This window comes from Acartia tonsa, chromosome 14 (assembly GCF_053477335.1).
Source record: "Acartia tonsa isolate MP-2025a chromosome 14, ASM5347733v1, whole genome shotgun sequence".
Lineage (NCBI taxonomy): Eukaryota > Metazoa > Arthropoda > Copepoda > Calanoida > Acartiidae > Acartia > Acartia tonsa.
This window is the reverse complement of record NC_137273.1, coordinates 28,548,407-28,573,406: the sequence shown is the minus strand read 5'-3', so window position 1 is coordinate 28,573,406 and position 25,000 is coordinate 28,548,407. Positions and strand designations below refer to the sequence as shown.

The 25,000-nt window shown below is 32.4% G+C and overlaps 2 protein-coding genes across 2 annotated transcripts in view; one reads left to right on the top strand and one right to left on the bottom strand.

Moving 5' to 3' along the window:
• The window catches only part of Shal (Potassium voltage-gated channel protein Shal), a 159,420-nt gene that overhangs the window by 25,783 nt on the left and 108,637 nt on the right, over nucleotides 1-25,000 (top strand). The gene's annotated exons all lie outside the window — the stretch shown is intronic.
• LOC145305624 (L-lactate oxidase-like) overlaps nucleotides 1-25,000 on the bottom strand; it is a 142,266-nt gene that overhangs the window by 48,655 nt on the left and 68,611 nt on the right. The gene's annotated exons all lie outside the window — the stretch shown is intronic.

The following is a 25,000-nucleotide window of genomic DNA, read 5'->3' as shown; positions in this document are numbered from 1 at the left end:
TATAGAAAAGAAAATGACTGTTTATTTTGCTTTTAATTTAGTTTTAAATGAAAGTAGTCATTAGGATATTTAATATACTAGTCCCCAAAGTTTTATATTAACGTTTCTTATTCGTTGGCTATTAACTCTGATGACTATTATTACAGAGGGGGAAATTTTGAGTATCATCATTGGGGATGTAAATCAAATTATCGGCCATTGTTTTATCCCTTTAAATCACTGCAATAACTGCAGAATATATTTTAACACGCTGAATTTGTCTTCAATTTATCAGTCCCTGTATCCCTTAATATAGGAATTTGAGTAACAAGGGTAGGAAAAATGTACAAACTGATCATATTCCACAAGCGGTTTCTGATTTCATATTGCTATAGTAATATTACAGCACAGTAATTGACTATTCAAGGATGTAATTTTACTGTCATGATAAGGTCAAAACGGTAGTCACGGGATTCCTCCCCACGGGATTCCTCCCACTGGATTCCTCCCAACGGGATCCCTCCCACGGTATTCCTCCCACACGGGACTCCTCCCACACGGGATTCCTCCCAACCGGGATCCCTCCCACGGGATTCCTCCCAAATGGGATACCTCCCACGGTATTCCTCCCACACGGGATCCCTCCCACGGGATTCCTCCCAAACGGGATACCTCCCACGGTATTCCTCCCACACGGGATCCCTCCCACGGAATTCCTCCCACACGGGATCCCTCCCACGGGATTCCTCCCAAACGGGATACCTCCCACGGTATTCCTCCCACACGGGATCCCTCCCACGGAATTCCTCCCACACGGGATACCTCCCACAGTATTCCTCCCACACGGGATCCCTCCCACGGTATTCCTCCCACATGGGATCCCTCCCACGGAATTCCTCCCACACGGGATACCTCCCACGGTATTCCTCCCACACGGGATACCTCCCACAGGATTCCTCCCACACGGGATACCTCCCACGGAATTTTTTCCAATTTTCAATTTTTCAGGGTGGGGTGTCCTTCCACACCCCCGTACAAAAAAATTTGAAAAATTTTTTTTTTTCATTTTAAAATTTTCGGGGAGGGGGGGGTGACCTTCCACATCCCCCCAAAAATTTTTTTTCCAATTTTTTTTTTCATTTAAAGATTTTTGGGGGTGGGATAACCTTCCACACCCCCCTAAAAAAAATTTTTTTTCAAATTTTTTTTTTTTCATTTTAAAATTTTCGGGGGTGGGGGTGACATTCACACACCCCAAAAAAATTTTTTTTCAAATTTTTTTTTTCATTTAAAGATTTTTGGGGGTGGGATAACCTTCAACAACCCCCTAAAAAAAATTTTTTTCAAATTTTTTTTTTCATTTTCAATTTTGTTGAGGGTGGGGTGACCTCCAACACCCCCAAAAAAATTTTTATTCAATTTTTTTTTTTTTTTTTTTAATTTTTTGGGGTGGGGTGACCTTCCACACAGGATTCCTCCCAAACAGGATACCTCCCACGGTATTCCTCCCACATGGGTTCCCTCCATGTTATTCCTCCCACAAGGGACTCCTTCCACACCCCCGTAAAAAAAAAATTTTTTTTTTTCATTTTCAAATTTTTGGGGTTGAGGTGACCTCCCACAACTCCTTAAAAATATTTTTCAATTTTTTTTTTTTATTTTAAGATTTTAGGGTGTGAGATGACCTTCCACACCCCCCTAAAAAAAAATTTTCCATTTTTTTTTTTTTCCATTTTCAATTTTGTTGAGGGTGGGGTAGCCTCCCACACCCCCAAACAAAATTTTATTTAAATTTTTTTTTCTTTTCATTTTTAAATTTTCGGGGTTGGGGTGACCTTCCACACCCCCCTAAAAATTTCTTTTTCTGTTATTTTCAAATTTTTGGGGTTGAAGTGACCTCCCACACTTCCTTAAAAAATTTTTTTCAATTTTTTATTTTTTTTATTTTCGGGGTAAAGTGACCTTCCACACCACCCTAAAAATTATTTTTTCAAATTTTTTTTTCTTTTCTGGATTTAAAATTTTTTGGGGTAGGGTGACCTCCAACACCCCCTTAACTTTTTTTTTCAAATAATAAAAAAAATTTTAAATGGCAAAAAATATGAAAATTGAAAAATTTTTCAGGGGAATGTGGGAGGTTACCCCATCCCCCTGAAAAGTTTAAAATTTAAAATGGAGGAAAAAAAAATTTTTAGGGGGGTGTGGAAGGTCAGCCTACCCCAAAAAATTTTAAAATGAAAAAAAAAATTTGAAAAAAAAAATTTTTTTTTGGGGGTGTGGGAGGTCACCCCACCCTCAACAAAATTGAAAATAAAAAAAAAAAATTTGAAAAAAAAATTTATGGAGGTGTGGGAGGTCACCCCAACCCCAAAAATTTAAAAATGAAAGAAAACAAAATTTTTAGGGGGGTGTGGAATGTCACCCCACCCCCAAAAATTTAAAAATAATCAAAAAAATTGAATAAAAATTTTTTTGGGGGTGTTGGAGGTCACCCCACCCTCAACAAAATTGAAAATGGAAAAAAAAAATTAAAAAAAAAAATTTTTTAGGGGGGTGTGGAAGGTTATCCACCCCTAAAAATCTTAAAATGAACAAAAAAAATTTGAGAAAAATTTTTTTGGGGGGTGTGGAAGGTCACCCCCCCCCCCCCGAAATTTTAAAATGAAAAAAAAAAAATGAAAAAAAAAAATTTTTTAGGGGGGTGTGGAAGGTTATCCCACCCCCAAAAATCTTTCAATGAAAAAAAAAATGTCAAAAAAAATTTTTTTGGGGGGGTGTGGAAGGTCACCCCCCCCCCGAAATTTTAAAATAAAAAAAAAAAATTTAAAAAAAAAATTTTTTTAGGGGGTTGTGGAAGGTTATCCCACCCCCAAAAATCTTAAAATGAAAAAAAAAATGTGAAAAAAATTTTTTTGGGGGGGTGTGGAAGGTCACCCCCCCCCCCCGAAAATTTTAAAATGAAAAAAAAAAAATTGAAAATTTTTTTTACAGGGGTGTGGAAGGACACCCCACCCTGAAAAATTGAAAATTGGAAAAAATTGAAACATTTGTAGGAGGAGTTCCGTGTGGGAGGAATACCATGGGAGGGAACCCGTGTGGGAGAAATACTGTGGGAGGTATCCTGTTTGGGAGGAATCCTGTGGGAGGGATCCCATGTGGGAGGAATTCCGTGGGAGGTATCCCGTGTTGGAGGAATCCTGTGGGAGGTATCCCGTGTGGGAGGAATACTGTGGGAGGTATCCTGAGTTGTAGGAATTCAGTGGGAGGGATCCCATGTGGGAGGAATACCGTGGGAGGTATCCCGTTTGGGAGGAATCCCGTGGGAGGTATCCCGTGTGGGAGGAATTCTGTGGGAGGTATCCCGTGTGGGAGGAATCCCGTGGGAGGGATCCCGTGTGGGAGGAATACCGTGGGAGGTATCCCGAGTGGGAGGAATTCCGTGGGAGGGATCCTGTGTGGGAGGAATACCGTGGGAGGTATCCCGTTTGGGAGGAATCCTGTGGGAGGGATCCCGTGTGGGAGGAATACCGTGGGAGGTATCCCGTGTGGGAGGAATTCCGTGGGAGGGATCCCGTGTGGGAGGAATACCGTGGGAGGTATCCCGTTTGGGAGGAATCCCGTGGGAGGGATCCCGTGTGGGAGGAATACCGTGGGAGGTATCCCGTTTGGGAGGAATCTTGTGGGAGGGATCCCGTGTGGGAGGAATCCCGTGGGAGGGATCCCGTGTGGGAGGAATCCCGTGTGGGAGGTATCCCGTTTGGGAGGAATCCCGTGGGAGGAATTCAGTGGGAGGAATCCCGTGTGGGAGGAATCCCGATGGAACCGGTAAAAACATCTATAAAAATCACCTAAAGTTAATAAGCATCATGTACTAGTAATTTAAGGGAATTCTAGTTATTAAAAATTATTTGCAAGTAACAGAATGTCTGTCTGTCCGTCAGAACGGCATTTCATCTGATTTACATATAATACATGTTGAAAACTAATAATAGATAAGATTTTCTATTATTTCTTTATAGCAGTTTACTGAATTCTATCTATAAAAAATTATTTTGGTTTGTTATTGTTGCACTACTAATATACATTTTTAGATGCTGTACGTATTGGTGCAAAAAATGGGGACAAATTTCAAATTGTTTTGGCGTGTGACTTCGTACCCCCATCTCTTTTCTAGGGGGTTTCTTTCCTCCTTCCCTTTTCTTTCCCCTCACTTGTGACGTAAATAAACAGCCCCGTCAAATCAATTTAAAAATTGTCCCCATTTTTTGCACCAATCCGTACAGCATCACATTTTTATACTTAATTTTGTTGTTTAAATGATTCTAAAAGGTTTAAAGTCCCTAGAACAATTATTTCAATATTACCTATCCTTTTACTTACAAAAATAAGGGAGATTAATAATGGGGTGTGGTTTCACTTTCGCATAGGATCGCATCCGCGCAATATGTGTTTCACATTTGCAATACAACAAAAAGGCAAATAAATAAGAAAGGTTGTTTAGTAGGATATATAAGTTGGAAGGAATTTTAATGTTAGAGGGAGATTTGAAATCTGCATCAAATTTTAAGAATTTTTTATAAAATTCGTTTTTTGTATAATTCTTTATCTAAAAGCGGAATTACAATTTAAGTTCATAGGATATGATAGGTGGATTTGAAACTACCTGCGCTCTAATTGGTTGAATGATATGCGACACTTAGGCTTCTCCAATCAGAGCGCAGATAATTTTCAATCAACCAATCACTGATGTCAATTAACTTAAATTGCATTTCCGCTTTTAGATAAAGAATTATACATGAAACGAATTTTATAAAAAATCCTTAAAATTTGATGCAGATTTCAAATCTCTCTCTAACATTAAAATTCTTTCCAACTTATATATCTTATTGTTTAGTGATAATATCTACATACTGAGGGAAGGAGCACAGCTTTTACCGACAACGAAACAAAACTAGTTTGAAGAAAAAAAAATTACGAAACCTATACGCAATTTTCAGCTGTCGTTGGGTGGCAACTCTTAGTAGAATTGACGTCCTTTTTACCTGCCCCCCAAATAATATTTTAGAGTTATTTCGCTTGTTGGCTATACCTTATTCCTGGAAAGAGCAGATTGCGCTGTTGTAATAATATGCATTTCTAATAAATTGGCGGGAATAAATGCACACTTTTGGAAAAGAATTTATATTAGCGCGTGCGACTTGCTCATAAGGTCAGTTTCTAATAATCAAAATGTTATAATATGACAAAAGAATTTCAGTCTATGATAGCCTTACACTGTGTTGTCATAGTACTATTACTAATTGACTTTAGGGACATTTATACATCGTAAGGATGTGCTAAAAATGGATTGCCTATTTCTTCAATAATTTCCAAAGTTGTACAGCAGATAACCCAATTATTGCAAACGCTATTTTCAGCTACTCCGGTCAAAGGGAAAAGCAATACAGTGTATAAACAATTTATACATTATACATTCAAAATTTTTATTTTTCAAATTTTGATTTTTTTGTGGAAGTTTGAAGCTTTTTTAGCTAGTAGTAAATATTGAGATAGTACGCGGATGCTAGGTACACTTTCGAAAACTAAAATTCAGTACATCATCGTAAGGGAATTGTAGGGGAAAAGTGTGCTTTCAAAATTTGCAATTTTAAAATAGATTTTTGGAAGCAGCCCATAGTGCCTATTAAAAAATGACGTCGTACAACACAAATGACTAATAATAGGCCAGTATATATTTATATTGCCCAATGGTAAAATGTATATTGACCTATCATAAGCTGCTTCAATTTTTGTTCACTATTTTATTTTCAAAAGCGAAGCTTTTCTATAATTAGGGTCGATCCGTCCGTCCGTACGTCCGAGATAGTTAGCTTTTCTTCGTTAATTTAGGCATGTTAGAATTGTCCTATCGATTTCAAACTTTGTATGGTGATTACTGTAGTAGTTAGGTACGATTTAGAAAGCGTAGCAACTCTATAATCATTACCAGAATGTCCGTACGTCCATTTTAAACATGTTGATTTTTCAACTTTTTAACAACAAATTTATATGTGATCTAATTATCCGTTTGATCTGATTTTTGGTATATTGATTCCTGGGACAACAAAGAACAATATTTTAAGCGAAGCAACTCTATAATAAAGTCCTAAAAATGTAAGTATGTCCATAATCATTATCCTGTATCAAGCAGTTTTTCAACAAATTTACTCACAATTTCGCTTCAACTTCTATACATTTCTATTCTGATTATTCAGTTCTGACACTATATAAGTGTTAATGTCTGTTTGTCCTACCGTTTCAGTGCTTCGCTTTTATGGATGTTGTCATCCTTGTTATTCAATAACTTGGAATTATGATTAATTTTTAGACATCTATCTTAAATAGGAGCCGATAAAATCACGAAAATGATATGTTAATAGAGATGCATATCAGATGATCATTTGATCATGGAAATCCTTACAAAAAATACAGTTTATAGATACCATATAGAAAGATATTTGTAATTATAAAGTAAATTAGATAAAAAAATGAATTTTAGCTAATTACATATGTTTTACATTATGTGAACACTTATTTGAAAGTAGCATAACTAAAGAGCGAAAGTGTAGTAAGGGGAAATTTAATATGTGTGTCTATTTAGATATTTATCTGTCTATCTATCTATTTATTTATGAAACTTGAAACTGATATACCTGGCCTTATCTATCTAATTTATCTTTGATACTAAATTTGATACTTTACCTCGGGGTCTAAATGGATAAGACATGGCTAATATATAGATGTACATCCCCAATGACGATACTTGAAATTACCCCTTCTGTTGATAAAATTGGTGGTTAAACGTTTATACACTCAACTTTATGAACCAACCAAGAAATTCAATAAAAGTCTCCAAATTTGTTAAGCCAAGGAATAAAAAAGCATTTTTTTTTATAATTTACTTTTTCATTACCTTTGACAGAAATGTGTGTTTGATCCACTATCCATTGTCCTCTCACTCTAGCAATGCTATTTTTTTGTTGTAGATTTATAAAGTAGCCTCAAACCATCCTGGGACCTATGTTAAACTTCTCTAAAATGGAGAATTATTAAAATCTAGGTTTCAGCCCCAAAAAATCATACTAATTTATACTATATTAGTACTAACGGCTTAATCACTAGCGGCTACGTCACTAGCAACTAGTTGAAAGTGACTGAGGAGGCCCGAGGGGGGATCGATCCCCCAACAACCCAATTCTACCGATACAGTTTTGTGATTTTGAACTTGATATAACTTGTTATCTACAAATAACTTGACCTTACAAATACACAGTTTTAGTACAATGTAAACATAGTCAAAATTTTAAACATTTTTGCATTGCGTTCAACATCTAAAATTATTTTTCTTTTTATGAGGGGGGAGGAGGGTTATTTTCTATTTTAACCTTTACACGCTTCAAGGGGGGAGGTAGAGGATTTACTCCCAAATTAAAAAAAGTTTAATAACCCCTTCACCAAAATGAGTTGTACAAAAAATTGAATATTTAACAAGACCGAAAACGGCCAAAAATGCGTAGATGAAAATTTACTTTATATAAGATTTAAAATGAATAAATAACATATAATACATTTAAAGAGAGAAAGATATCCTTTTTATTTAATTTTCATGGTCCACTCCCTCCTGGGACATTTGAAAAATATAAAAATTGGTAAAAATTTAGTTTTTAATCTATTAAGAGTACTAAATAGTAGATTTATTCTTAAAATTGGCAACTTAAAAAATAAAAAAATTTACAGGTATGTAATCTAATAGATTTTGTTCTAAAGGCATTCTAGAAGTATTTACTCTAATAGTGGTCTACATCATTTCTTATTTAGGAAATCAGTCAGAGTGAGGAAGCGAAAACTTATAGAGAAGCTGTGCATTTAAAAATATGATAAGTAAAAATGTACGAAATATGAAATACAAACTTTCAAGCTTCTAGGTCATAACGTTCCAAAAGATTTTATAGATTTTGAATAACAGCACATTATCAAGATAGTTCAGGCTATTTTTCTACTGTCATAGTGTGGTATTTATTTATCAAGGAAACCACACCATAGCTTAGTAATAAGAAGTAATAAAATAGTTTTTACAATTGCCATAAACCTTGAGCTTTTTGCACTAATCTATTAAATTATTTATCTATCTATCTATTGAGCTTTTTGCACTAATCTATCCTTCTATTAATCTATCATATTATCTATCTATTTATCTATTGAGCTTTTTGCAATATGTTGATCTATCTTTCCATCTATCTTTAAAGTTCATACATTGATCCATCTATCTATCTATATATCCATCTATTTATCATCGATTCATCTATCTATCTATCTAACTATCTGTGTATCCATCTATCCACTTTTTAATATCGACCTTTATTTTTTTAAAAGATCGGGAATTTATTGTAGAAATGATTTTTTTTTGTTTTTTTTGTTTTACTTTATCGTCTAAGAAATAAAATGATTATGATAAAAATCATGTTTTCAATACACATATGAACTATTAGGGCTATCCGTTACAGACGGACGGAAAAAACAAACCCTAATAGTAAAAAGCTTCCCTTAAAAAATTCTATTCAGTACCTAAAGTACACCAATGAATTAGATTGCTATAGTTAGTAAATATCATAGTATCACAGTAGAACTACACCTTAGCCTAGCTTGCTATTGAACTGTGATTTTCTATAATTAATTGTCTATAGGAACAATGAAAAACTTCTACGTAATGATGATTTTTAGTGTTGTTGAATAATATTTTATGACAGTAAAATCACAGTCTAAACAAGCCCGCTAATGTGTTGGTATTCTACTTTAACTAATTACCTCAGGAATCGCCATCACATATCTAAATTAAGATGTCATATTATTATGTTAATAAGAATGATAAAATGTATCATTCATTTGCAGGGATACGGGGAGAGGACAATGGCCCATAAATTGATGTACATCCCAAATGATGATACACAACATTACCTCTTCTGTAAATAAAAATTAGTGGTTGAAATATTTGAACACTCAACTTAATAAACCAACCAATAAAAATTCTGTAAAATTCTCCAAAGTTGTTAAGCAAACGAATAAGAAAAAGGTATTATAACACTTTGGGGACTAGTGTAATAAACACCTCAATGTCCCCTTTCTCCCTGCATTATTTTGCAGGGATAAAGAGATAGAACTATGTAATATAAAAATATTTTAAGCATGTACACAATGATTTCGAAGGTGCTTTGACTTTTGTGTCAGAACATAAATTAGGACATAGTGCATTTTATTACCCTAGGTTAGGTAACTTCATTTCACTTTTCAATAAAATCTAAAATGCAGCCGATTTGAGAAAATTAGATTTGAAAATTTCAAGTTAAATTTTCATCCCCTAGGAGTTATTGAATAATCATGACAAGAAAAGCAAAGATTATTAATTTAAAATTTTGAACAACTTTGCTTTTATAAGGTCTTTCATAAAACATCTCTATATATGATTTATTTAAGGCTGAATTTCCGTGACCTTAGCAAAGCAACTGATAAAAATTAATTAACTCCCTTCAGGAGTGGTTTTATGAAGAACTTTATAAAAGCAAAGTTGTTGAAAATTTTAAATAAATAATCTTTGCTTTTCATGTCATGATTATGCGATAACTCCTAGGGGATGAAAATTTGACTTAAAATTTTCAAATCTAATTTTCTCAAAAACCGCTGCATTTTAAATTTTATTGAAAAGTGAAATGAAGTTACCTAACATAGGGTAATGAAATGCACTATGTCCCAATTTAGGTTCTGACACAAAAGTCAAAGCACCTTCGAAATCAATTTGTGTAGGGTGTGTCCATCATTCCATAACTGATAGCTCTGACGGATAACTGAGGTATGTTAAAATCATCTAATCTATTTTTAATTTGATATGATGGTAGAATTTAACTTTTTGTTTAATTATAGAAAGGGTGATTCATACGGGAATAAGGCATAATATTTGTTTCTTAATTATGTTTTGTTTCTTGATATTAAAACTGCGTTAACGTTCATTTGTCAGAATGTCGAATTTGTTAATTTTGTGTTAAGATAACAGTAGAAAAACGAAAAAAGGAAGGACTGGATTAAAGATCCCCTCCCCTCCCCCAGTAGAGGTTCAGACTAAAATATAACAATGGCCTTATTTTAAAGTAAAAAGTTTTCATAACCTTTGCATTATGATGAAATGTCGACGTAGCTTTATTAATAACAAGTCGAAAACATATCAGTTATAACCACTTTTTAAAAATAAAATTTAATGCACAGTAAAATTCAGGGAGGGAGGGGACATTGGGATGTTTATTACATCCGTCCCCAAAGTTATAATATCGTTTTCTTGTTCGTTCCTTACCAACTTTGGGGTCTTTATTAAATTTTGATTTGTTGGTTTATTAAGTTGAGTGTCCAAACGTTTCAACCGTTAAATGTAATCCATAGAAGGGGTAATTTTGTGTCACATAATTGAAGATGTATTTGAATTTATCGTCCATTGTCTAATCCCTTAAGATTCTTGGTAACATCCCCAAAATTTATTTAACTGAAATTCTGTCCTTGGTATCTTGTAATGTAATGGATGTAGATTAAATTAACATTCACTGTCCCTTCCCTCCTAGCATATATATATATATAAGATTCAAAATGGAAATAATATGTAAAATATAAAAGTGAAATAGCTTAAGACCAGCTTCCTAAAGTTGGTATATAACATCTGTATCACAGTATAATAGCACGCTAGCTAGGGTAGTAATTATATTGTCTTATTATGGTAAAAATATCCCAAGAACCGGCCATATATAAAATATGAAATATGAATGTGAAATTGCTTTAAATATGAGTGTTATGTGTACCCCTAAAACAGCTAAAACTATAATTTGCGCAGGTATAAAAACATGAAATATTTTTTTATTTTGATTATATTAATAAAAGTATGTAGTCTTAATTTTATTAGAAAATGGCGATAATATGCCGGTTAGCCATTGCTATTTTTATTAAACAGCAATGATATAATTAAGCCACTTTTAACAAGAAGTGAGAAAGACTAAACTACAAAACTTTTGTGTCACGTTTGAGGAAGACGATTCCCTTTTCTCCCATCTCTTTTGAAGAGATTTTCGTCCCCCCTTCCCTTTTCTTTTTCCTTTATATGACGTCATATGGGAATCGTCTTCCTCAAAAGTGACACAAAAGTTATATAGTTTAGTCTTTCTCCAAGGAGTTAGTAAGACAAACAAACATTGAAAAGTATAGAGTAGCAATTCATTTCACGGCAACATTTTTGAGAAGTATAAACAAAAATTCTGTATAAACATATTCTAATTATATATATAATTAATATGGGTAAACTTACATCTAGAGGGAATTAAGATATCCAAAATCAAGAAAATAAGATAATTATCTAAACCAGAGGTGTACAGAGGGGGGAGGGATGGTTTATTCACTCCCCAGGCAAATTCAGGGGGTCGGATTCCACTACTCCTCTACATCTCCCTAAAACAGCCAAGTTACCAATTAGTTTTTGGACTTTTAAGTATGATTATTGAGTAGTAGGGTGGACACTTAGGGGGGTATATCTACCCCCCCCCCCCTAACAATTAAATAACACTACTTATGTTGTGTGTAATTTACCCACCTTGATTTGGTTTAAGTGGGGTTTGGAAAACCCTGTGCTAGTAAATGGTTTTAAAAAAATAGCAAGGATTTCTAAATTAAATTTTTAGTTTTTCTTCAAACCTTAATGTACAGTATTCCTATATTAGATGGCAAGCTAATATTGTAATTTCGCTGTCATTCTAAGTTATTTAGCAGCTTTAGAAACCGCAAAGAGTATTTTAGCTCTTGATAATTGATATTACAGAATGAAATTTGATAAAATAGTTGTATTGTTTTAAAACCTAAAGTTAAAAACCTTTTTTTTTTGTAACAGGTTCTATGTGTTTACCGAAGGATCTCGCTAACTGCTGAACTGATATGGTTCTCCTTCACAATGTAGCTTCTCATAGGCCCTTGGAAGATTTATACCTTTTTTGGGAGGGTACCAAATTACCCCGAAATAAACAGTTACAAGAATTCATTGGCCCATTAGCATGCCGTAACATAAAGAATAGTAATGTTATATTAGAAAAATGAATTTTGAAATGAACCAACCATCGTATACAGAAGAGGTTTAAATTATAGAGTAGCTGCGCTAAAAAAAAATGTAAAAATATGCCATTTTCTTAAAACACTACACTTTGCTTTTATGAGTTATAATGTAAAAGCATTATATGGCGTACAGGTTTCATAGATTATGCAAAACCATAATATGACATTAGAACTGCAGCAATAGCTGCCCTGTTATTGTGTTATCATACCAGTGTTAATATTCGTCTAAGGAATCGTCTATCCTAATGTAAAAGCTTTATTCCGTGTCCAGCTTTCATACATTTAGCCAGGGATCTTAAGGGACATAGCAATGTATAGATTAGATGTCAAATGCCATAGAATTTCAGACAAGAAAAATCACATTTCCAGAATAGTGTTATGAACAGACAGACAAACTGACTGATTGACGGACAGAATGACGGACAGACAAATAAATTATAGATTAGCTTCCCTACTATAAATCCCATAAAATAAACATTATTTATGCAAATATCGTGGCATTAAATAAAAGTGGCCTAGACTGACACATTATGGACATGACAATTATTCCATACTTATATTTATATGAGCCCAGAAAATGGGCATCTAAGTGTTATAAAATGAATATAATGCTGGTGGTAAAGGTGTAATTTTGCCAATTATACACCTACATTTTGAATTGACAATATTTTTGCCAGAAACACAGTCATTGTACTTTTGTTGGTGGTAGAAATAGCAATAACTAGCAAATAGCAAAAAAAACACCGATAACCACCTTATGACTTTACACGATCCTCTCTTTTAACCATGAAGGAACGTATTGACCAATATATGAGGACTATATGAGCAACGAAAATTCACCTGTCACAATACCCCACAGTGGGATCTTTTGAAAAAAATCGGGACATCCAAAAAATTTTAAATCGACTTTTATCTATCCTAGGAATTAATAATGGCTGTAAGTAGACAGCTAGAAAAGAAATTTTTTAAAAATATTCATTTTTGGCGGATTTATGCCATTTTTAAAAAAGGTAGTGAAAAATTTCTTTTCAGTTTTGATGATTTTCCAGATTTTTTTACACAATTTTTTCAAAGCAACAAAAAATACATTTATGTTCATCTTATGAAAATAATTTTTGATTGAGGTACTTTTCAGATACCTGTACCAATGTCTAATTAAAGAAAAATTTTTAAAAAATATTTTTTTGGTAGTGTAAATTGACATTTTGTGAGAAAATTTCACCAAAAATATTAAGATTTTTAACCCCAAAAAATCAGTTTTCTCCATTTTATACAAAAACGGACAGGAGGCCCCGGGTTTTGCAATAATAATATCAATATACAACATGTATTGTGTATTAAACAGTTTTCACAACCTGGGGCCTCTTGTCCGTTTTTGAGTAATTGAGCATTTTACATTGCATGGTTTGAACAATTTCGTTCTTGTTAATTTCAAATTTTCCCCCGTTAGAGGGGGAAGGAGTCATTTTAGAGCCCAAAGTCATCTCTGCAATGTTTTCAAACTTTTTGAGGCGGATCTTTCTTTACTTATGCATTATTTGCCTCCGGCCAACCGTTACGCCGTTATTTGCCGCCGTTGGCGTGATTTTTAACGATTTTTGCCGTTCTCGCGGTTTTAATGGACATTTAAGGGATAAAGGAGTCGTTAAATAAAGATGACTTATAAATACTTTTATTTTAGCAATTAAATTTGCTAAATTTCATGTGTTCTAAAAAAAATTGTATTTCTAACTGGTTTTGGTCTAGCGGAAATTCAAATTTGGAGATTAATTATAATATTGCAAAAACATTACATACGCATCAGAGAGAGATAGAGAAATATACGTTTGAGAGAGAATATAACATAAGTAATTATGTTTATATTCTTATACAAACTTTAAATGAAGATAGCTAGACTTAGAATAAAGGTATTAACACAAAATCAAAAGTGTTTTGAAAATTATGTTATTGTTGTTTATATCTGTAAAAAAAACATTTAAAAACATGCCTTAAAGTGTCCTATTTTACTTATACTGGACCTACCTAAAAATGCCAGGACTCGAACTGGGTGCACCTGACGCTATATTCATGTTCACAAACATTGTTTGCATTGAAGAAATATTTACATAGACGTTGATTTTGTTAAAATATTCCTATCCTAACTAAAGTTATGAAGGTTTATAGATTTTTAAAAAATAGGGTAGCTTCGCTCCTCCAAAACCGCCAGACGTACTTACCAAATGCACATTAGAAGTTAACAGGGGCAAAATTTAAGTTATTTCCTGGCTAAAGCAAAAAAAATTACATCATTTCTTCAAATACAAGCTTATTTATTGAAGTTTACTTTTGTCTACTCTTAATGTCCCGTTTTTTGGCAAAAGATCCCACTGTGTACCCATGTTTTCTAAATCCATTCAGAAATTTATTTTTGCGAATATGCGGGAGTGAATGTACACCAAAGCTTTTATACATTCAGATTTTCCTCTCTCTAATATGACAGATTACTCAAAAATGAAGGGATAGACCAATGAAAGTTAAATTAATCTTCCCCCCCCCTTTTTTTCTCCCTTTCTTTCATTCTTTCTAATGCTTACCCAGTGATTCAGAGATAAATTAATGATAGATTAATTTCTTTTATTTTTACATTAACGAAATTATTGTTTCCGTCTATACTTCTTTCTCTCTCTTTCTCTTCGTGTGTCTCTGTCTCTCTCTCTTCTCTCTCTGTCTCTCTCTCTCTGTCTCTCTGTCTCTGTCTCTCTCTGTCTCTCTCTCTGTCTCTCTATCTATCTATCTATCTATCTATCTATCTATCTATCTATCTATCTATCTATCTATCTATCTATCTATCTATCTATCTATCTATCTATCTATCTATCTATCTATCTATCTATCTATCTATCTATCTATCTATCTATCTATCTATCTATCTATCTATCTATCTATCTATCTATCTATCTATCTATCTATCTATCTATCTATCTATCTATATAACTATCTATCTATCTATCTATCTATCTATCTATCTATATATCTATCTATCTATCTATCTATCTATCTATCTATCTATCTATCTATCTATCTATCTATCTATCTATCTATCTATCTATCTATCTATCAATCTTTCTTTTTATCTAGCTATCTTTTTCTCTCCCTATTTCCCTTTTTATATGCTGTTTAACTAATTTTCCCCTAAAATAAAGTTGGCTTATTATTGCTGCGCTACAATGGAAAATCATCCTTGTCATCTTGAAAAAAGTACACTTTTTAGGTTAAAAATAGTACTTTAGTTAACTGAAAGGAAATTTTGTTTATAAACATTGAGTTTTACTGTTACATTACAAATCTTTATAGATACAATTTTAGGTACATCAAAGTATCAAAAATAAAAAATAAATATTTTGATTATATACACAAAAAATATGGATGGACTAACAGAAAAAGTAAATTATAGAGCGGATGTTCAGTTGCTATAAAAAAAAGAGAGAGAGAGAGAGAGAGAGAGAGAGAGAGAGAGAGAGAGAGAGAGAGAGAGAGAGAGATAGAGATAGAGAGAGAGAGAGAGAGAGAGAGAGAGAGAGAGAGAGAGAGAGAGAGAGAGAGAGAGAGAGAGAGAGAGAAAGAGAGAGAGAGAGAGAGAGAGAGAGAAAGAGAGAGAGAGAGAGAGAGAGAGAGAGAGAGAAAGAGAGAGAGAGAGAGAGAGAGAGAGAGAAAGAGAGAGAGAGAGACAGACAGACAGAGAAGTATAGATAGAAAATGAAAATCACAAAACCTATATAAATAATTAGATATATAATTCTTTTGTTGCATGACAGACCGACCGACAGACCGACAGGATGTACAGACAAAGTGAATAATAAAGTAGCTTCGCTATGAAAAGAATGGATGGGAAGGTGCTTTTATCATGAACCTTTAGCTGAATTCTATTTTATTCTATGATATCAAAACAGACACTTGCACTAATTTTAAATGAATGGACACATTATATCAGGGATGGAAGGGGTAATGGACGTTAAATTAATCTTACTTACACAAATTCTGTTCTTAGAATAAATGTACAAGTATAGATGCATAACCCAGACAACTACCTGGCCTATAGATCATGCTCCCTATAGTTGTTCTTAGTAGCTTGTAAACATTTTGGGAATATGAATTTCTCATCCATTATCCTATCCCCTACACACGTCATCCATATGATTAAACAAGCTGAAAGAAATCATTGATTGTTAAATGAATTTATTTTAAAGCGAAGCTTTTCTATAATAAGGGTTGGTCCGTCCGTCCGTCCGAGACAGATAGCCTTTTTCCGTTAATTTAGGCATGTTAGAATTGTCCTATCGATTTCAAACTTTAGTAGTTAGGTACGATTTAGAAAAGGTAGCAACTCTATAATCATTAACAGAATGTCCGTACGTCCATTTAAAACATGTTGATTTTTTTCTTTTATAACAAGAAATTTTTACGTGATCTAATTATCCGATTGATCTGAGTTTTAGTATATTGATTCCTGGGACAACAAAGTATAATTCTATAAGCGAAGCAACTCTATAATCAAGTCCTAAAAAATGTAAGTATGTCCTTAAACATTATGCTGTATCAAGCAATTTTTCAACAAATTTACTTACAGTTTTGCTTCGACTCTTATACTTTTATATTCTGATTATTCAGTTCAGACGCTATACAAGTGTTAATGTCCGTTTGTCCTACCGTTTCAGTGCTTCGCTTTTATGGATGTTGTCATCCTTGTTCAGTGAAGCTTTCCTTTTCCTTACTTTGTACGTCCGTCTATATCCAAGAAGAATTTTAATTTACTTAGGTGCCATGAAAGATAGAAGGCTGATTTTTCTGTTTGATAGCGTTTTCTTATTCGTTGATTTAAGAACTATGGGATCTTATATTGAATTTTGATTTTTTTCCCATAAAGTTGAATGTCCAAACGTTTGAAGCACTAATTGTAATCTACAGAAAGTGTAATTTTGTGTATTATCATTGGGGATGTACATCGATTTATCGGCCATTGTCTCACCCCTTTAGATCTCTGGATGATGGATCAATGCGAATCTTCTCTTTAAATCGCATTGTCTGTTTCATACCAGGGATATAAAGGGATAAGACAATGGCAGATAAATTGATGTACATCCCCAAATGAAGAAATACAAAATTACACCTTCTATAGATTAAAATTAGTGGTGAAAAGACTTACATTAATGAACCCACCAATCAAAATTTACTTGAGTCCCCAAAGTTGTAAAGCCAACGAATAAGAAAACGTTGTTATAAAACATTGGGGACTAGTGTATTAAACAGCCTATTGTCATTCTGGTTTCAAACTGTTTTTTTTTCAAATTCATAATCTTAATATGAAGCCAATAGTTATTCCTAAAAACTTAATACCACAAAAATTACAGCTTAGTATCAATCTAATCCAAGCTGTAAATTTACTGTTATTTTATTAAACTAAAAACCATTAGAACCCGCTGTCTGACAAGTTGTTATTACAGGATTACTTTAATTGTTCAAGATAATCCAAATTACTGAAATTATCAGGGATAAGCCAGTTGAAGATAAATTTTTCTTCTCCCAATGATTAATAATAGTTTACAAGGGGAAAAAAAGTTTAAAGCTTCTACTCTTCCCATATCCATATAAAAGCTTATGCCTTTTTGTATACATGCAATTTGAATGTTTTAAATGTACTAATCATTACAAAAAAAGTTCATAAAAGTATATTTTATTTTGCTGAAAAGTTGATTGAACAATATTTTAGTTGTCATTTCCCTATCTAAGAATGTAATATCAGTTTCTGATGGCTAAAAATAGAAACTTCTTGTCTATAGAGAATAATTCAGTAATTTCCATCTTTTTCCTCAATGCGACCTTTATTGTGACCCCCCCACTAATCCTATATCCTAGTCTAAGTTAATTCGTGGGCTGTTTTTAATATATTGAATGTCAATCAGTCCCTAGTGAAATTTTTATCTTCTAATAAATATTATCTTCTAATAAATGTTATCTTATGGTTACTAGCAACCTGCAACCATGGCCCAACACGTAGCTCATCCACTTGTTGTTGGGGGTATCGATAGGTTCAGACTTTAAAAACTGGTTCCTAATGCTGCTATGTCAGGTAGACAACATATATAGTCAGAGTAGGGGGAATTCCCTAACCCTAAACAGGCAAAACTCATTACCAGGACCAGTTAAGACTTCTCAGACAAAGAACGTGCAATCAAAGGGCTGGTTGTCTGTTATATGTTACTTATATTACTTATGATTATTAGAAAATTGAGCTTAGTGAATTTAATCTTTTCTGGAGAGAGCCAGTCATGTCAGCAGCACAACTCACAATCTCATTTATTTATATTTTTATGAAAGTTTACTGTTCTTATTTGTCTTTAATATTCAGATCTTTTAAGTATGGTAGTAAATTCAAAACTGTCAAACTGTATAAAAAAGAACTCAAAAGTAAATTCTGTTCCATTTCATTAAATTCCAAAAATAACAAAGATATCAAAAAAGGAAAAATATATTTAAACTAGCTTCAGCGCTAAAAGCATCTAGGTAAATATCTTAAAATCACCTCCATATATTTATAAAAGCATCACTGAAAAGTTAAAATTATTTGACCAAGTATTAAGCTTTAGACAAAACATTTAACCACTTTATATTACGGTAGATAGGTCTGTAATTGTACTCCAAATGGTATAAATGATGAGATATTATGATTAAACAATATTGAGGGGTTATAGAGAGCAAAGTATACAATTATAAGAAATATTGGAAATTCCCAATAATTCTTGTTATGCACTCTCTGCAACCTGGGTTACCAAATTTTCCATGAGTTATTTTTATATAAATCTTTGCAATTTTATCATATTTATTAGATATTGAATCTCATTATGTAAAGTGCAAAAGCTAACAAATTCAAACATTATGCTATTGCTTTACTTATTTTGATATTTTAATATTCTGCTATATCTCTTACTCACTATCTCACTTTTTTTCCATCTATGTTTCTCTCTCTCTTTTTCTCCCTTACAAAAGGGTATTAATCTACCTAAAAATATTTAAATGAGGTGAAGCTTCCCTGGAAAACCCAGCTAACACAGTTCACAATTATAAATGAAATAACATGCCTAATAACATATCTCTTTAATTAAAACATCATCATATTTGCAAATCATGTAACAATTTGGGTTGCTACAGCTTTATGTAAATAAACATAATAATAAATATAAACAAATTAAAATAGGCCATTTATGTTCACAAGTAAAGAAGCAAAAACAAGCGTAATGTTTAAACAACATCAATAAAAGAAATTAAAAAGTTTTTATACTAGATACTTATCCATGTTTTAATTACATATTAATTTCAAAGAGGTTTTACAAGAAAATCTGTCTGAGTGTATTTGTTAGAAATATTGATCTTAGATTTTATAGTAGTCAGTCTTTGGTTTATGGTATGTTATTCAGACAGTCAGTATTACCCTGGTAATAAAGATGCTGCACTTTCTTATAAACAACAAAAATAATTAAAAATATTTAAACATAACACCTTCAAAACAAAACTACCAGACAAATAACACTTTATGCAATTCTTAAAGATAAATAAACAAGGATGACAACCTTTGATTTTAAACTGAAATATATTAGTAAATATTTAAACTTGATTTAATACCAGTTTTGTTATTGTATCTAATTGCCATAAGAATCACAAATCTAGAAACCAAGTTGACATGATGATAATAAGATGAATAAATCATTTTGTATGAATTTCTTATTTTGATTATGAAGTTATGAAGATTTTTAAATTGTCAGAGGTATCATTCAAGGACATATGGATGAACATTCAGGCTTAAAGACAAACTACCTAACCATGTATTGAAGCTTAACTGTTGAGAATAAACCAAAATAAAAATAAATGTAAATGCAAAGTGTTATTACAGCAACTCTGTTATGCCTGTCTACATGTATATTAATATATTCATCATCTAACCTAATATAGGCTTCAACTAGTTTCTTCCGTTTAACATCATCACATCACATTTACAATTCTTCTCTAGCTTGAATTCTTCTGTGATTCTCTGATACGTAGTGATTGAGAAACCAGCTCTCTTCTTGAGTATACTGCAGATAAACCAAGCAATATCCATTAAGATTTTTATTCTGTTTGTTTTTATATCTTGTTTTTTCGCTGTCTTTATTTGCCATCTAACTATCTTATTTGGACTATCTAGCTATCTTGTTATTGGGCTTTCTAGCTCTCTAGAACTCAACTATCTAGCTTTTGGGTATCTATCTTTAGAGCAAAGTAACAATAAGGTTGTTTAAGGTATCTGGTTATCTTGCTATCTAGCTACTTAGCTATTTACCTATTTGGCTATCTAGCTATCTAACTACCAAGCTGTTTGAATATCTAATTTCTATAATTAGACTGTTCATGTATATATCCACATATTGCATAAAAGACAATCTGCACTTCAATTGTCTGGCCTTTACTTAAGATTTCAGATGTTATTATAACGCTTTCCTAACAACAAATGTCAGTTTAAGGTTCCCCATATAGAAGAGTTCTAAATGGAATAGCAAGGATATTATCCAGTAATGAAAGTGGGTTTTGAGAGTAAATTATTTCCCTACCATGCCAGTTGAATTACAGCTTGGGCTAGCTAACATTTGTGGTGTTATAGGGCTGTTACTTAAATTCTAAGAAACCGCCTTGTAGCAAACATAAAACAGTTACACCAAGTAACATAAAAATACAAATAAATGTAAAAATAAAAATAAAGAAACAGAGATAAAAATAGACACTAGACAGTTCTAAAGACATGTAATATCATAATAATTACAGTAAAATTACTACCTAAGTTAGTTTAATAATTTGCTGTCATGTTGTTGTCACTAGTTATGTTAAAACCAGCTTCTATTTTTATAATTTCTTTCTTTCTTCGCTTTTTAATTATTATGCTAAATATCCTTGTAATAAAATGAGAATTTTATCAGGGATCTAAATGGATAAGACAATGGCCTATAAGTTTTGGTACATCCTTAATGTTAATACACAAATTTAACCTTTAACCAACCAATCAAAATTCATTAAAAGTCCCCAAAGTTGTAAAGCCAACGAATAAGAAACGTTATTATGATACTTTGGGGACTAGTGTAATAAACAGCCCATTGTCACCTATCTCTCTGGTATTCTATTATCTATGGAAATTTTATATGAAAATAAAAATCAGAAAAGTATAGACGAAGAATATAATTGTTAAAAAAAAGGGGGGGGGGGGATAAACCCTGAAGGTAAAACATTAAAGCTTTTTAAAGTGCCCATATAAAATGACGTCATTTTGGCCTGTCATTGGTAAATTAAATTGTCTGCAATAGGTAATTTAGTCTGTGTATTGGCCTATAATTGGTCATTTGTATTGTATGACGTATTTTTGATAGGGGAGGCTTTTTGTAGGGGCTCTTAACGGGGATGAGAAAGTGAACCTACCCACCCTACGTCGCCAAATAGCATAAAACCTGCTTAATACAAATAATAAATAATTAAATTTGTTGAATGATCGGTCCAGCTGTTTTAGAGATCTTAGTGTTCATGCAAAAAAGGCCGATAAATTGATGTACATCCCCATTGATGATACATTAAATTACCCCTTCTTTAGATCGCGATTAGTGGTTGAAAGATTAGGAACCCCATCTTAATGAACCAATCGATTAAATTTGATAATAGCCCTCAAAGTTGATGAGCCAACTAATAAGAAACGTTTTGGGGAATAGTATAATAAACATCCCAATGTCCCCTCCCTCCCTGGTTTCTCATTAAACAAAATATGCATAATTAAACAGCATCTTTTTAATCACATTTTCCTTGTTCGTAGTGAAGCTTCTCTTTATATATCTTGGGTTTGTCCTAACGTCCGTAAGTCACTAATATTGTGTGTAATTATTATATCACCATAAGAATGGTTTAATTCATGGATCTAAAGGGATAAGGTAAAAAAAATTGATGTAAATAGCCAATAATGATAAACAAAATTATCCCTTCTGTATATTACAATTAGTGATTGAAACTTTTGGACACAACCAACTAATCAAAAATCAATTAAAGTTCCAAGTTATTGAGCCAAAGAAAACGTAATTATATAACTTTGGGGACTATTGTAATAAACAGCCCAATGTCCCCTCCCTCCCTTTATCTAAGTTGTGCAGTAATAACAAGATAATTAAGCATGTTCTGTTTTGCTAATTATTATCTAAACAAGGACAATAATGTCTACAAGTAAAAAGAAGCTTATAAAAAATATGTATATTCTTTTTCAAAAAGATTTTAGATATTTTTTCGTCAACAATTCGGTTTTTTATTTGTTATTTATTGCATCGTATTGTAAACATCTTTCCGCGGATATAAAAATGAAAAATCAAAAGATTGAAACCAGTTTTATTAGCTCCGACTGGCCGAATGCTTTGGTATTGATTTTTATTCTAATATTTGTGGGAAATTGTCTGTAATGCGATCCTGTACATGAGTTATTAGTGTAGTTAAGAACCAGTTTTTATCCTGCTGATATAAAGCGGTTTTAAAGCCATACTTACAAAATGTATTACAGTAGAAACAACAAATCGGAATCCCAGCTTTTTCATTATCAATTTCTAAGAAACACTTAGATAATACGTCATTCCTATAGTTAAATAATTACAGTATTATCACAGTACAGTTGTGGGCTGACTTAGACTGTAAATCTACTGTCATAGTTTGATATTAAACATTTATGGAAACCGTCAGCGGCTTTAGATAATCTGTTTTTGTTTTCTTTTTTGACAGGTCAAATATTTTTGTGTTTGTGTTAGCGGTCAGGGAGAAAGGGGACATTGGGCTACTTTTTTACTTAGTCCCCAAAGTTTACTATAATGTTTTCTTACTTAACATCTTTGGGGACTTTTGCTGAATTTTGATTGGTTGGGGTATTAAGTTAAGTGTTCACACGTTTCAACAACTAATTGTAGTCTACGGAAGGGGTAATTTTGAGAATCATCATTAGGGATGTGCATCAGTTTATCGGCCATTGTCTTATCCCTTTGGATCCCTGGTTAGCGGTGCACACACCAATATTAAAAACAAGGATAAATACATCCAATTATAGTTCTTATTTTATTAACCGCGGAAAATTGTCTATAATACGATGCTATATTAGAAAAAAGGAAATATACCCCTTATTCTTTTTTAAAAGCGAACTTTTTCTATACTTAGGGTCTGTCAGTACACGTTCGCCCGTCCCTCCGTTCACTTTGGCATGTTAAAACGTCCTATTGGTTTCAAACAGTTTTCATGTATAATATAATGTAAGCGTTGCAACTCTATAATTTTTACCAAACCGTCGGTATGTATGTTCATTTTAAACATGATTCAAAAATAATCATAAACCTGCTCAGAAATATTAATACTGAACATTTTTTCTTATATTTATTTATAAACATATTATATTGATAATATTTCAGTGATTCTTCATTAAAGGGTTAAATTAATTTATCTCTTTTAGTTTAACCTTTTACCGCTAGAGTTCCCTTTTTTTTCTTTACAAAAATATATTTTAACTTGTCAAAATTCAATTATTGAAGTTTTAACAACATTTTTTTGTTTAAATTCATGCATAAAAAGCCTTTTTATCATAATTTTTTTCCAAACCGTAGATGATTTTAAAACATTAGGTAAATATATAAAAATACATTCAGTATTATTATCTGTGTAATTGCTAAAGTAAATATCCATGAAAATTATTTGAAGAGTAACGATCTCGATATCTTAACAATATTTAAAAGTATTAATTCCCTTTCAAAAATTATTTTGTTATAGTTTTAAAGAATAAACATCTTCTAAGTTATTATAGAGTTGCTACGCTTATAAGATAATGCCTGATTGTTACAGGAATTTTTATTACAAAACTATGGAGCTTTTCATTACGGACGGCCATACAAACGTACAATGTAAAAAAGCTTCGACCCAACAAAAAATTTGTTAAATTCTTTCTAAAGACTTTTTTTCTTTGCCGTTAAAAAAATTCGCCAAACATTTTGTCACTTTTGTTTAAATTTTTAGACTTGTTTCTATAGTTGTTTAATATCATAATAACAGTAGAATTACAACCTCAGCTAGCCTGTAAAAATGATGTTATAATACTGTCACTTAAAACTTAGGAGCCGCTAAAATTCTTGCAAAAAAGTTTGCAATTACATGCATGCTAAAGATTGTTTTAAACTTAGATAGATAGATAATTACCTAAGATAGCTAAATGTATTCTGTAATATAAAATACTAGGATTTTTTTTGTCTGAAGCTTAAGATTTCAATAACTACTAGACTAAATGAGTTCTCCTTTATAAGGAAGCTTCACACAGGTCACTGATGCTATTTTTAATCTTGGGATTGTCGTTGTAATTGTTACAAAAAATCAGATGAAGGGATAATTATATTACAAAAGGTCAAAACCAGCATGTTATGAATTGACATACGAACTTTTGGATCTGGTGCAGTTCACGGTAATATGTTCCTAGTAACGATTACAGGAGTTACGGTTTCTAAATCGTTACAGGAGTTATAATGCGAAGTTTGAAATCAATAAGACAACTCTACCATGCCAAAATTAACAAAACAGTTTCCGGTATGTATGGACGGACGGACCGATAGAAACGCCTCGGTTTCATAGGAAAATTAGAGAAAAAAGAAAATAATTTTCTTACATAAACCCATGAAATAATTAGGGTGCTATCGTTTCTACAAAAGGGATTCATAGTCGTAAAATGCGCAAGAGCAAATATATATATATATATATATTGGCTGTTTAGGTTAGATTTATGGAAAGTTACCCCGCAGGGTTA